Genomic DNA, 14,583 nt, shown 5'->3' with positions numbered 1-14,583 from the left:
CTCTTCCACAGCTGATACTCAATCAATTATCAATTTTAGATCACTTTTTGTTAATCAAGAGATGTGCGGCAAAAGCCACAACTTTGTCATGATCTTGATGAATGGTGGAACTGTCTCAATGGGCTACCATGTCTGCTGCTGTTTCTAATCCCTGGGACTCTGCATCGATCATAACCGGTGTAAATTCTGGCTTCCTTACAGCACTGAAAAAATACATGAATAAAATCAGAGACGTAGATTATTTGCTGGTCTTCTTTCACTGTACAATGCATTTCTGCTCAGTTGATTGCTAGCAATTCATTGAGCTATCCTTCTTAGCAATCATGCTGATGAAGTCAAAGTACTGGTCTCATATGCTGGATCACAACCTAGGAGGGAGTCTTGGAGACGTAGCCGGGATCTTGAAAGGTGGATTCAGACATGTGATGTAGCCCCATTGTTGCCTGTTCTATGGCAGGCCTGCCTCATTATGCATCAGTCAGCATTAATTTCCATTTAAACATCTCTAATGGCAGTAGGACCTCCACAGGTTTTTTGCGCCAAGGATTGACCTGGGATGGGAGCAGGAAGGTGGCAGAGCTTCCACCCACCTGCCCAATTTAATGTTCCTGCTACTAATTGTGCCACAGATGAGGGCACTAGATTTCATACCTGTTCCAAGCGTGTTCTACTAATAATGCTGCATGGAATTATGCTGTGATGCAACCTGGTCCAATACATAAGCAGGGAGCCTACCCACCCATGCAGTATCGTTTGTAGCAGCATTTCAATGCTATTTGCTGATGTGTCTTTTTTATGCAAGTCTGTGTTTGCTATGTGTCCTGAAATTGGATTGGAGAGTTGTCCTGAGGATTGTAGGAGTTGTGAAATGTAAGGTCCAATGTCCATAGACAAGGTGTGTGTGTGTGTGGCTAATGTCCATGGAGCATGTCCTCCTCACAGACAAATGTAAGCTGAGGTACCTGCTCTGATTTTTATGTCAAGAACGTTCAATGTCTGGCTTGATCCAGTGTGTTTGATAAGATAGAAGCTGAATATTAATGAAGCAGTTGTGGCATTAGTAAGGTGCTTAACAAGCTATTTTAATTGGCAATTTGCCGCTGCCTCCTGAGACTCTCACCTTACGAATCAACACATGGATCAAAGACGCAATGACCTACCCTCAATGTCAAGCTAGGCCTTGCTGGACTTCTGATGTGATTCTGCCATGAATTTTGACAGACAGTTCTGCTATAATGCAGTAGTTCTATTTTCATGCAATCCTGTTCAAACTAATGGGACCAGAATCATGTTATAGCCAATACATAGTTTAAAAATTCATGCTTTGGAAACAGTGTCCCCAATTCATCAATTGTGTTATAGCAAATTCGCATTAACGAGACATGCGTTATAGCAGACCGACCTATATCCCCTACTGTTCAGGCTAAGACTCTGTGATTCTGAGGTTTCCAAAGATTTGACTCTTTGAATCCAATGTGAATTCTTTGGAATTTCTTGTCAGGACCAGAAATCTAGGATAACTTCACATTTACTAAATAACCTGAAAGCCAAAATAGATAATAAACACAAAAATATGTCAAAAAATGAAACAGCTGTTGAGAAGAGAGAATTTTTTTAAAAAAAATCCTGTACTGCTGTTAAGAAACTATAAAATACTGTATTGGTGTCTCATAAGCTTCTCATAGATTGAATGCTCGAATAGCCTTTTCTGGCAAAAATGTGCTGCATCCAGATTGCATGATTCTAAGCCAAAGAATATGTTATTGGTGTAATCGGACTGAGTCACATTTTAAGTTGTCACAAAGCTATACTGTATCTAATTCCAAATCATTTTACATGTTTGGGTGTCAAGTGTACTTATATTAATATACAGCAATGGCCAAGGAATGAAATCAGCCCCTGTATTTGATATAACGGACAGGGTGATACAAAATACTTGACTTCTTTTTTGTATTCTTGTCAGCAACAATTGTGAGATATAATAAGATGCTTTAAAAAAATCACTTAGAAGAAGCCCTCAAATTTTCCAATCGATAACTGTTTTCTTGTAAAAACAGACAACATTGGGAAAGCTCATCCTGTCAGACAGCATTCAAGGAAAAGCAAATGAGTGTTAACGGTTCAGAAGTACAGAAGCCAAGGACAGAAAGATCAGACTGGGAGTGGGATAGAAAATTAAAGTGATGAGCAACCAGAAACTTGCAATCATGTTTGTAAACTGAACAGAGCTGTTCAGCAAAATCCCAAAACAACTTGGGATTGTCATTGGTCTGAACTGTTGACTTAGTTTTTCTCTCTCCACAAGTGCTGCCTGTCTTGCATGTGTTTTCTAACATTATCTGTTCTAATTCAGATTCATACATCTGCACATACTTAATTTCTGCTTAACCATTGCATTTCCTCTCACCCAAGTGGGCCTCTTTTATTGCGAACTTTATCTCCAACTGAGATAAAGTAAATGATCATTACCCAATACTTCATTTGATCCTGCATCAATGGAGTATGAAGATATTATGCCCTTGTCAGTTAATACTGCAGTCCATTAGCTTTTATTCATATCTCTTTGGAAGTGGGCACTTGACAGTGACAAAATATAATGACATGTATGAAATGACTCAAAAATGTTCACTTGAAAGTGAGGACTGTAGATGCTGGAGAGTCTGAGTGGAAAAGGGTGGCACTGGAAAAGTACAGCAGAGCAGGTGGCATCCAAGGAGCAGGAAAGTCAATGCTTCTGGCATAAGCCTTTATTATAATAATATACTATTATGTTAGGCATCTTCAGTTATGCCTGTGAAGTGGATGTCCATCTCAGAATCCTCCTGAGGTTCCCAATATCACAGATGCCAGTCTTCAACCAATACAACTTACTCCACATGATATTATGAAACAGCTAAAGGTATGAGATACTGCAAAGGTATGGACCCTGAAATCATTCAGCAACAGAACTGAACTAGCCAGACCCCTATCCTAGCTGGGTCAGTATGGCTATAACATTAGCATCTGCCCACCAGTGTGAAAAGTTGTCCATTATCTTTTGCACAAAAAGTCAATTCAGCTGTCTATCATCTCATCAGTGGACACTTAATCAGCAGCAAAGTGATGGAAGATGTCGTTGACAATTCGAACAAATGGCATTTCATCAATAACTAGGCAGCATTTTACTGGATATGGCGTCAAGATGCTTCAGACAATGGGAATTGGTGGGGAAGAGAGGTTAATATTACCTTACACTGGCAGGAGTCATGAATAAGGGCCTTCCTGAAGAAGGGCCTGTGCCCGAAACGTCGAATCTCCTGTTCCCTGGATGCTGCCTGACCTGCTGTGCTGTTCCAGCAATAAAGTTTCAACAGGAGTCATGAATAACACAAGGCAGATGGTTGTGACTTTAGGATGTCATTTAATTTGGTCAAGACATCTTTGTAGGAGTTTGTCATGGTAGTGTCCAAGACAGAACCCAATCATCATCCTTTGACTTTCAATGTCCTTACCACTGCTGGAGTCCCTCACCATCAATGTCCAGGGGATTATCATTGATCAGAAACTGAATTGATGCAGCCATATAGGTACTGTAACTAGAAGAGTATGTTAGAGGCTTGAAATTGTGCAGCACATTACTCTAAACCTGACTCCTCAAATCCTATTAAGAATTTAAAAGGCACAAGTCAGGAGTATGATGAAATGCTCCCTATTTGCCTGGGTAGGTGCAGCTCCAGCAACAAGCTCAACACCATCCTGGTCTCCATTTGATTGATACCCCCATCTGACATCCTCAATATGCATTCCTTCCATCACTGACACAGTGGCAGTAGTCCATACCAGATACAAAATGCACTGCAACAACTCACCAAGGTGCCTTAGACTGTAGCTTCCAAACATGCAATCTCTACGGGATAGAAGAATAAGAGAAACTGATACATGGGAATCGACCACCTGCAAGTTCTTCTCCAAGTCACAAACTTCTGACTTGGAAGCATAACACTATTATTTCACTGTCACTGTATTAAAATCCTTGAACTCTCTCCCTTCCTGCCAACAAGCAGTTAGGAAGGCACGTTGACTTTAATTACACGAGGGTTTGTGTACAAGAGCATGGAAGTCAAGTTACGGTTATACAGGGTCTTGATGAGACAACGATGTACATTTTTTGTCTCTTTACTGAAGAAAAGATAAGCTTGCCATAGAGTAATGCAACAAAGACTCCTTAGACTGAATCCCAGGATGGAAGGTTTGCTGTTTGCGGAAAGATTGGATTGACTGCACCTCTGTTCACTGCAATGAAGATGAATGAGAAAGAATTTCATTGAAACCTACAAAATATGGAGAGGACTGGACAGAGTGGTCGCAGGGATGATGTTTCCTCTTTGAAAGCAAGGGTCCTGGTTTTAGAATATAGAGTCATAGAGATGTACAGCATGGGAACAGACCCTTGGGTCCAACTGGTCCATGCCGACCAGATATCCCAACCCAATCTAGTCCCACCTGCCAGCACCCAGACCATATTGTTCCAAACCATTCCTACTCATATGCCCATCCAGATCCCTTTTAAATGTTGCAGTTGTACAAACCTGCACCACTTCCTCTGGCAGCTCATTCCATACCTTCTGTGTGAAAAAAATTCCCCTTACGTCTTTTTTATATCTTTCCCCTCTCACCCTAAACCTACGCCCTCTAGTTCTGGACTTCCCCACTGCAGGGAAAAGACTTTGTCTATTTATCCTATCCATGCCCTTCATGGTCTTATAAACCTCTATAAGGTCACCCCTCAGCTTCCGATGCTCCAGGGAAAATGGCCCCAACCTCTTTCTATAGCTCAAATCCTCCAGCCATGGCAACATCCTTGTAAACCCTTTCAAGTTTCACAACATCCTTTTGAAAGGAAGGATACTAGAATTGCATGCAATATTCCAAAAGTGTCCGAACCAACATCCGATACAGCTGCAACATAACCTTGCAATTCCTGCACTCAATGCTCTGACCAATAAAGGAAAACATATCAAATGCTTGCTTCACTATCCAATCTACCTGTGACTCTACTTTCAAGGAGCTTTGAACCTGCACTCCATGATCTCTTCGTTCAGCAACACTCCCTAGGACCTTACCATTAAGTGTATGAGTCCTGCTAAGATTTGCTTTCCCAAAATGCAACACTTTGCATTTATCTAAATTAAACCCCATCTGCCACTCCCCAGCCCATTGGCCCATCTGATCAAGATCCCATTGTAATCTAAAGTAACTTTCTTCACTGTCCACCACACCTCTAATTTTGGTGTAATCTGCAAGTTTACTAACTATAGCTCCAATGTTCATATCCAAATCACTAATAGAAATGATGGAACATAGTGGACCCACCACTGATCCTTATGGCACTCCACTGGTCACAGGCCTCCAGTCTGAAAAACAACCCTCCATTACCACCCTCTGTCTTCCACCTTTGAGCCAGTTCTGTATCCAAATGGCTCGTTCTCCCTGTATTCCGTGAGATCTAGCCTTGCTAATCAGTCTCCCATGGGAAACCTTGTCGAATGCCTTACTGAAGTCCATATAGATAACATCCACTGCTCTGCCCGCATCAATCCTCTTTGCTACTTCTTCAAAAAACTCAATCAAGTTCGTGAGACATGATTTCCCACACACATAGCCATGTTGACTATCCCTAATCAGTCCTTGCCTTTCCAAATACGTGTAAATCCTATCCCTCAGGATTCCCGCCAACAACTTGCCCACCACTGACATCAGGCTAACCGGTCTATAGTTCCCTGACTTTTCCTTACCACCTTTCTGAAGTAGTGGTACCATGTTTGCCAACCTCCAGTCTTCCAGCACCTCACCTGTGACTATCGATGATACAAATATCTCAGCAAGGGACCCAACAATCACTTCCCTAGTTTGCCACAGAGTCCTAAGGTACACCTGATCAGGTCTAGGGGATTTATCCACCTTTTATGCATTTCAAGACATCCAGCACTTCCTCCTCTATATTATGGACATTTTTCATGATGTGGTATGTCATTTCCATAAGATGCTAAGAAATAGGAACAGGATTAAGCCATTGAGCCCCTCGAACCTGCTTCATCATTCAATATGATCAGACCTGATCTGACACGCATTTCATATCCACTTTCCTGTGTTTTCCTCATAAGCCTTCATTCCCCACCTAATGAAGAATCTATCCATTTGGGATTGTGATTAGGAGAAATTTCTTCGCTCAGGAATGGTGAACCTTTGGAATTCTCTGTCACACAAGACTATACAAAGTTAAAAAATTATACAACATCAGGTTATAGTCCAACAGGTTTATTTGGAAGCACTAGCTTTCAGAGCCCTGCTCCTTCATCACAACCACCTGATGAAGGAGCAGCACTGGTGTTGCGTCATTTATAACGTTGTACATCTCTGTCCAACACCGGCACCTCCAAATCACAAAAGACTGTGGAGTTGAAGTCTCTAAATATATTTAAGACAGAAGTTGGCTGATTTTGAGAAGCCAAAGGTACCAAGGGGTATGGGGATAGCATGGGAGCATGGTGTTTACATGGTCATGATGAATGGTGGAGCAGGTTGAATTGCCTACTCTGCTCCTATTTTCTATGTTTCTAAGATTCAAACAGCACTCTGGATGTTCTGGCTCTTCATAGACTGCAACAGTTGATGAAGGCAACTCATCGCCACTTCCTGAAACAAAATTAAGAATGTGTAATAAATACTTGCTTAGCCAGCAATGCCAACAACCATGAAAGAATAGAAACAATCTGTATCATAAAAGAAACTAGTATGGAAATGCTAATCAAACACGAACTGTGATCCCTGCTAAATAGCTCAACAAAAGAAACAATAACATGATGAAAAAGATAACCTTTCCAAGTATAATTATAATTGTCAGTATGGTTTTTTGATGCATGGAGTTGAAACACGAAGGTCACAATATTCTCCTCATTAAACAGATCTACAATAAGCAAATTAACAAATTCCAAGTACAAAAATCATTTGGCCAAATCTATGTTTCTAGATGATCTTGAAGAAAAAGAAGCTGAAGTATGAGATTCATGCTGTTGCCAAATCTTCCAAAATCCTTTACACATAACGAGATGAATGTCCAGTCAATGTCCTTAACAGTCACCAGTAATTTATCATTGAAAATGTGGAAATCTAGGTGTTGTACGCTCTCCGAAACATAATGTGAATTACTTGATTTACATCTTGATTCATTGATAAATGAACACTCTGGCAACATCAAAGCCTTCTTAGACATACAGAAGCCCTCATACTGAACTGCGTAACGTTCAATATGTGTTATAACAGTTATCACAACATTATCGATACATCCCCCACAATGAGCATCTCCTTTCTAGGATGGAATGCCTCCAGGAATCAACACAGCACTCTAAGTGCAGTCTGAACAGAGCTTCATATAACTGGAGCACAGCTTCTAACCCTTTGCTTTCCAGCTTCTTTGATAGGTAGGTTAATATTCCACCAGTCTTTTTAATTAATTAGTGCCTGCCTACTTTTTTTTAAATTATCTCTGTACACAGACCCCTAAATCTCTCTGCCACTCCACAGTTTCAGGCTCCTCATCATTTCAAATACGTTATTCTGTGAATGCTTAATGCATTTGTTTAAAATTCCTCTCTCAACTATTGTAACAAAGGACTTAATCTGTTGAGGTTTAATGCAATCAATGACTTGAGTAAACTAGCAGAGAAGGGAATTTGATATGAATGCATTATGCATTTGCATGATAACATAGTTATCAGACCTTTTCAGGGTTATACCTCTGAATTTTGATGGTTGACGCACAAATATTAATGGCTCCTTAGAGAGTTTCTTGGCTCTAATTGTTTGTAACAATATAGAATCCGTGGGCGTGCTTTGAACAACTAACTGTCTGCTGCTTGCTCAGAATCATAAAATTTTATGAAGGAGGTCATTCCGCGAATAGAGTTTTTGCCAGATTTCTGAAAATGCTATCCGCTTCCTTCTATATTCTGCTTCTGTTTCTCACCACATTGTTTTAAGTGCCTTTAAAACATACACCCACTTGGAATGCTATGGACCCTGCTTTCATCCCTATTTCTGGTGGGCAATTCCAATTCAGAGCAACCTTCTGTTTATCCATTTTCCAGTAAAACGAACTCCAATTTTTACTCCTTGTGGGAACTTGAATTGTTTGCAGCAAATTCTTTACAGATCTTTCATCGCTTAATCTGCATTTTATTCTGGGCTTTGTTACAATCAGATGAAATGGGATGATTTGATCTCCTTGATTCAACTTCCTCAGTTGGTCACTAAAAGGTTTTGTTGTTTTTTTTGGCACAATGCTTTACCTCTCCCCAATTACAAAAATTGTAGGTAACTATTCTTGCTCCAATCAAAAAGGAAACAATCCATTGTGTCACTCTCCAGTACTTCGTATTTTTCAATATCTTCCTAAGACCTTGATAGGTTTTAATGGGTAAAAACCTGGCTGTGGACTACAACAGGGGCAATCCATTTTTTTCAAAAAGTTCTCCTGATCTGTTAGAATTCTCTGTCATTTTTTTACAGAGGAACCTCGATTATCCGACATTTGATTATCCGAAGTTCGGATTATCTGAACAAGATCGCAAGGTCCAGATGCTTGGCTAAACTCTTATCTGGCATTTGATTATTCGAACATTGAATTATCCGAACAAAATACTCCCCGCCTGTGTCGTTCGGATAATTGAGGTTCCTCTGTATATAGATACTGGGATTTAAATCCCCTAATTTACATAACGAATTTCAGATTTATGACTTTGTTCCAGCAATATTTGTAGTTGAGAAGTCTAATCCCTATGTGAAAACAGTTGAAGATGTCTTTGTGGACTATATATTAGAGTTGATGAATTTTAATGTTCAGATAATTAGCTTTTTCATAAACTTTTCCATATGCCATTGTCAGTCTTAGTCATTAAACATTTCTTTGTATATTCCTGTGTGTTCCTATTTTCAAGTGAGGTCATTTGTGCAGCCATTTCAAAATGAACCAATTTAATTGTTTTTCTCTCAACCCCAAAGTCCAGGCTTTTGAATTATTTGGTGAGAATTTAAAGATTACTAGTTTGTACATTTTGCTAAATTAGAGATATGACCCTAAAAAAAAGACCAAGTCTAAATGTTAGTTATGTAGAGGCTCTGTGTAGCCTCAGTTTAACTGGGAACTTTGTTTACAAATTAAAAGATTTGTAACAACATGCCCTGCAATATATTATTCACATGTCTTCTGTAGCATTTAATTCCCTTGGATGCAGTCCTTTATACCAATATGGCAGTTATTAACTAAAGCTTTGTGATAAGGCAGTGTTAATAGGCCTTGCTGCATTCAATCACCTAAAGGGAAATAAATTTTCCACATTGTGCCACACCAACTCCCATCCCAGCTTTTCCCAATCAATTAGCCTCAAAACAATACTTTATTCACCTGCTGTTGTATCAACCTTCAAATTCAGGGACGTTAAACACAAAGCCATTATATTTGAGTCTGCCAGTTGGGGTAGAACTTGGAAATACCAAATCTCTGCTCTCTTTTTTTCGTGCATCAATCGAGGCATTGGATTTGGGATGCGTGATGGATAGGATTTAATAGCTTCTTCCACTGAAACAACATTGATTTCTTGCCCATTTTCCAAACTGTAAATGAGACCCACATGTGGAACAGTAAATTCAGTCCAATTATGATACAATGTAAATAAATTAATCGATAGCTGTCACGATTATGATGAGGTCAGCCAGCTGGACCTCATAGAATATGAGTTCCCTGATTAGGGCTATTAATCTGGTCCAATCAGTAAGCCAATGCTGACAGATAGTGTCAGATGTCATGTGTCTCTGAGAGCTGACTCTGAGGGAGCTGGATCAGTGTCAAGGACTCTCCACATGTAAATAAAGGGTGACTTGGTGAGAGTATACTGGCCTCATAGAGTTATTTTAGTGGCAATGAGAAAAAAGCACACTCATGAAAAAATCAGTTCACAACAGTCATCTTTGAGTTGGAGTCAGCATTTCTCGAATCATTGAGAAGCTTGACTTATTCAATCCTGCTGTCGAAGATTGGGCCCAGTATGTGGAAAGAATACGTTACTTTTTCTGGGCAAATGATATTGTGGCAGATGGAAAGCAATGGGTAAATCTCCTGACAGCTTGTGGGCCCACAGCTTTTTTGGTTATTCTGAGCCTGACTTTCCCTGAGGAACCAGATACTAAAATCTTTCAAACATTGATGGATTTAGTTAAGCAATATTATGACCCAAACCTCCTCGAATTCGGAGATGCTGTCAGTTTTACTCGGCAATTAAAGAACCAGGGGAATCCGCATCGGGACTTTTGACTAGGTTAAGATGACTGGCAGAGACATATGACTTTGGGTTAACCCTTAATGAAATGCTGAGAGGCCAATTGGTATGTGGGATTGATGACAATAATAATGCAAAAGCACCTACTAGCTGAAGCCCAACTGGTCTTCAGACAGGCACTACAACTATGTCATAATTAGAATATGTGGCAAATGGTACATTGAGTTATAGGGTATCCCAATGGAAGTGGACACCCTCGCCAGTCTGACTGAGCTTGGGGAACACCACTTGATTGAAGACAATCGCATAGCCTCACTCAGGACATATCCTGAACAGAGGGGCTCTAGGTCAGCCCACAGCAAAACAAAGGCCAAGTCTCAGCCAAACAGTTAAAATTTTCTTCGAAATCTGGTCTGGCAAGCCATTGTAGTTGCTGCTGGTATATGGATTTGAGTTGGCAAAACAGTCCCACTAAACCTAAATGGAGTAAGAGAACTCATAGGCTGGTATCCAGGACAGTGCACACACTGGAATGTCGGCCTACATCCAGTTTCGAACAGTGAAATTGCTTAGCAACATCCAAATGAGAACCAATCAAAATAAACATCTGGTTAAATGGTCATCCAATTCTAATGGAGGTAAATACCAGCATTTCAGTGATTGCAGAACAAGTCTTTAATGAATTCACTCTGGACTCCAGCACATAAGTTTGCACAAGACCTTGGCCAGACTGAGATTCTTTACTGAGTAAGGGTACAACTTCAGTTCTGGTCTCTTATTAGAAGCACCTGGTTCAGTCACCCTGATTACTGGGGCAAAATTGGTTGAGAAAGATTCACTGAGATCGGCTCAACATATTTCAGTTGGAAAATAGCTGTCTGAGTGAAGTCCTATTTAATAGCCAGAGGTCTTTCAGGAAGATCTAGAGACTATCAAAGGAACCAAGGCCACCTTGCATGTTGACCAGGAAGCACAATTGCACAATTGTGCAAGGCCTACCCAGTACCTTTTGCCTTGCAGGCAATAGTAGAGACACAATTCAGAAGGCCAGAATTCTCACTCCGAGTGTGGCCATTGCGCGTTTTTAATTTCCAGTACGATAGAAGTTGTGGTACAGCAGTGAGCACCCTTCAGCCAGCCTGAAAATGAGCCCCAAAACATTCAATCCCCTTCCTGGTAGTCCTTCCAATAAACCCCAGAGGCTTGACTCCCCAGGTCCCCACCTAAGTCATTGACATGAGCCTGCATTTGCGCACTTACCCATCCAGCCTTGGCATATGAAATGTGAAGTGTGGTCATACACTGTCCTGCTTGAAGCCAGGATGCTCCTGATGTCCCCTCCATTCCCATCCCTGGTTTACTATGTCACCCTTTGCAAATACTGTTGCCTCCCATTCACCTTTGTTATCTGCCCCTAACCCCCAGCCTGCAACCCCTAGTCTTGAAGAACAACTTGCCAAATCTCCTTACTTCAGCATCAGCTAAGTCCAAATAAATGAAATGATTTTATCCCACTTGTAAACTGGACGATGTGACCCCTCTTTGAAAATTCTCTGGTTGATAGGTCTCCATCCAAGGTCAGTGTTGCTGTTGCATCCTGTGCCTTTTCCTTATGAAAATTTCCTTTGTTTAAACATTCAAGAAATATATAAATGGATCCACATATTCTTTCAAAAAAACAAGATTTTGACCACATTGTTTCATAAAAAATGCATCAATGTATGGTATTATTCCAAAGCTATTACCATAATTATATTAACCAGTCAATATTCCTAATTTTCAGTCGAGAGATAACAATTATAATTTAATATAGATAAAAAGTAATACAAGTCGGCAAATGCAAATTCATTGACGTGTCCTTGACAATTGAGTTATCCATTATCTGATTTTTTTTAAAATGTTTTTTTTCAACTAACTTTGCCTAAATAGAATATTGTAAAGATTCATTACCTCAGCAACTGATGGAGCAGATATACTGGAGGACTGTCAAGTCACAGATACCCTTCAGCATCTTCTCCCTGAGGATTGGATCACTGCTATAAGTTTGAATATAATAAATCACTTAGATTTTGTGCCAATTCTGGAGGCAAATTGGGCTAGAAATTGTTCTTCTTCATTTTTGTGGGCTTAGGGAGAATTCACAATTTCTGAGTTGCCCACTATCCATTATCCCAGAAATATGCAGCACACAAATTTGGTACTGCCTTCTCATTTGCTTGATTGTAACATTTGTTCACACTGGGCCCAAGCTGCTGGCTGAGTGTGACGGCAGGGAGCTGAGCATCAAATCCTAATAATAATGTTGCTTCCAGTCCACTCTCCTTAAAGGCAGGCTGTTTCTTTTAAAGAGGAAATGGTGATTGTTGTCACCATAAAGCTGGAACATTTGGGGAAACAGCCAGCTCCTATGTTTTCACTGGCTGTGGCCTCATAGTGATGGGAACAAGGAAAGAAGCCATGAAATGTGGACGTCCACAAGATCCTCAAACATCATCCCTGGAAGGGATTGGGAACAAGGTCAATTCCCAAATTCTAGTTGCAAAGAATTGGCAACAATGCAAGAACCTGAAAGACCCCATACAGGTGGCCAAGTGAATGCATCCTCACATGCATCCCCCACCCACCATAGGACTGACATGGCACACTGCTCAATGCACCACAGCTCCTTTATGCAGCTGCAGTCCCTCACACCTAACCCCCAGGTGTTGTATCTTACCCCCACCCTCATTCTACTGAAGCAAGTCTCAAACCCAGCTCCAATTGTCTCAAAATATCTCCAACTATTCAATGGTGGCAGACACACAGACTCAAACAAGGCAACATATTTACTGACATTCAGCCCTTTTACATAGTATGCCCTAGAAGGGAGCAAAGCATTTCTGTTTGGGAGCAAAGAACATGAGTCCTGTGGAGGGGATGCATATGGCATCAATCATGGCAGAGCCTGTGACAAATAGAAGTACTGAGAACATTAAGAATGATAGTCCATCCACGCTTTCTCTCTTCTCAAATCTCAACTCATTCTCATCCTGCTTTTTGGCATGATGGGCTAACTGCAGGTGATAATGTAAAGATAACAATCAAACCCCTGCTTCCCTACCCTGACCATCCCCTCGTTTTTTTTTGTTGCCTTCAGACATTCACTCACAGCTATCACAGGAGGAGAAGAGATTCCATTTAGAAACAGGTTCAATCATTTGATTTGTCATTGCCATTCACCAGCTGGGAAATTGCTGCTATAGGAAACTTACAGACAGGTTTGGCATTGGTTTGAAAGAATCTATATGCACGAGTCATTAGCATGTATGGGCTGCATGCATAGTTTGTGTGCCAGTTTATCACAGGGCTCTGTTTCAGGGAACTCATCTGTAGACCTCAATGAGTGTAACATGTAGGGGAATGATACACTGAGATAATGAATGCATTGGCAGCCCTGTCAGACAGTTTCTTGTCACTGTCAAGGAGTTTGGGGAAGTCCAACTTGGCAGAAGGTCTTGCACTCTCTCCAGCCTCTGTTGCCTTGTGTTACTGCAAACCCAGATGTACTGCCATTACTACCCTCGGTATGACGCAGCCTTAGTCAGAACAGATCAGAAAGCCATGCAAGAGTGCAGCTGCTGTTCTCCTTGCCAAGTATAGCAACTCATCCCTGCTAAACCTCACAATAAGGGAAAATCAGCAGCTTTGCCATAGACAAAATTATTCTAAATTACCTCACCTGCAAATTGGTTTCTAACCTTTTCGATAAGACGAGGGCTGAGTCCCACTTGAAGATCGATGAACACATGTTCTTTGTTGACTGAACTTCTGCAGTCACAGTTTGCAAAGACGAGCGTTGAATCAATGGACAGGGATAAGTCACATTGTGACATCTCCAGTTTTCTGCAGCTTCCACCTCAGTTAGAAGCTGCCCGCACGCCTGGCTTTCCCAACACACAGCAAGGAACAAGCTGGAGGCACAGGCTAGCATACCCCCTCCCACCATTTCATCCTTGCCTTGGATCAGAATTTTCATTTTGCATTTCGCTCCAAGCTGATAATTAGGAAGCTTGACAGCAAAACTTTGAGATTGCTGACTTGTATGTTTTGCAAATTATTTAAAATTGCCACTTTGAACATCGTTTCAAAGTTTAAACAATCTCTAAATGGATGTGAGGCTTAGAGGTAGTGTTCGGACATCTAAATTAAAAGGTGAGGAGTTTGATTCCCACTTCAACCCAGTGAAGGGAGATTAGAAAATAATGTCTAACTACTCATTTGATGTCCAGTA

At 40.8% G+C, this 14,583-nt stretch overlaps 1 protein-coding gene across 5 annotated transcripts in view; it reads right to left on the bottom strand.

The window, feature by feature from the left end:
- The window catches only part of mgat4c (mgat4 family member C), a 438,829-nt gene that overhangs the window by 362,146 nt on the left and 62,100 nt on the right, over positions 1–14,583 (bottom strand). The window lies entirely within an intron of this gene.

This window comes from Chiloscyllium plagiosum, unplaced genomic scaffold (assembly GCF_037043375.1).
Source record: "Chiloscyllium plagiosum isolate Xiang-an unplaced genomic scaffold, Cpla_swu_hap1 HiC_scaffold_19, whole genome shotgun sequence".
In the NCBI taxonomy this organism is placed as follows: domain Eukaryota; kingdom Metazoa; phylum Chordata; class Chondrichthyes; order Orectolobiformes; family Hemiscylliidae; genus Chiloscyllium; species Chiloscyllium plagiosum.
Note: the sequence above shows the minus strand (reverse complement) of the source record. Positions and strands in the feature narration are given on the sequence as shown.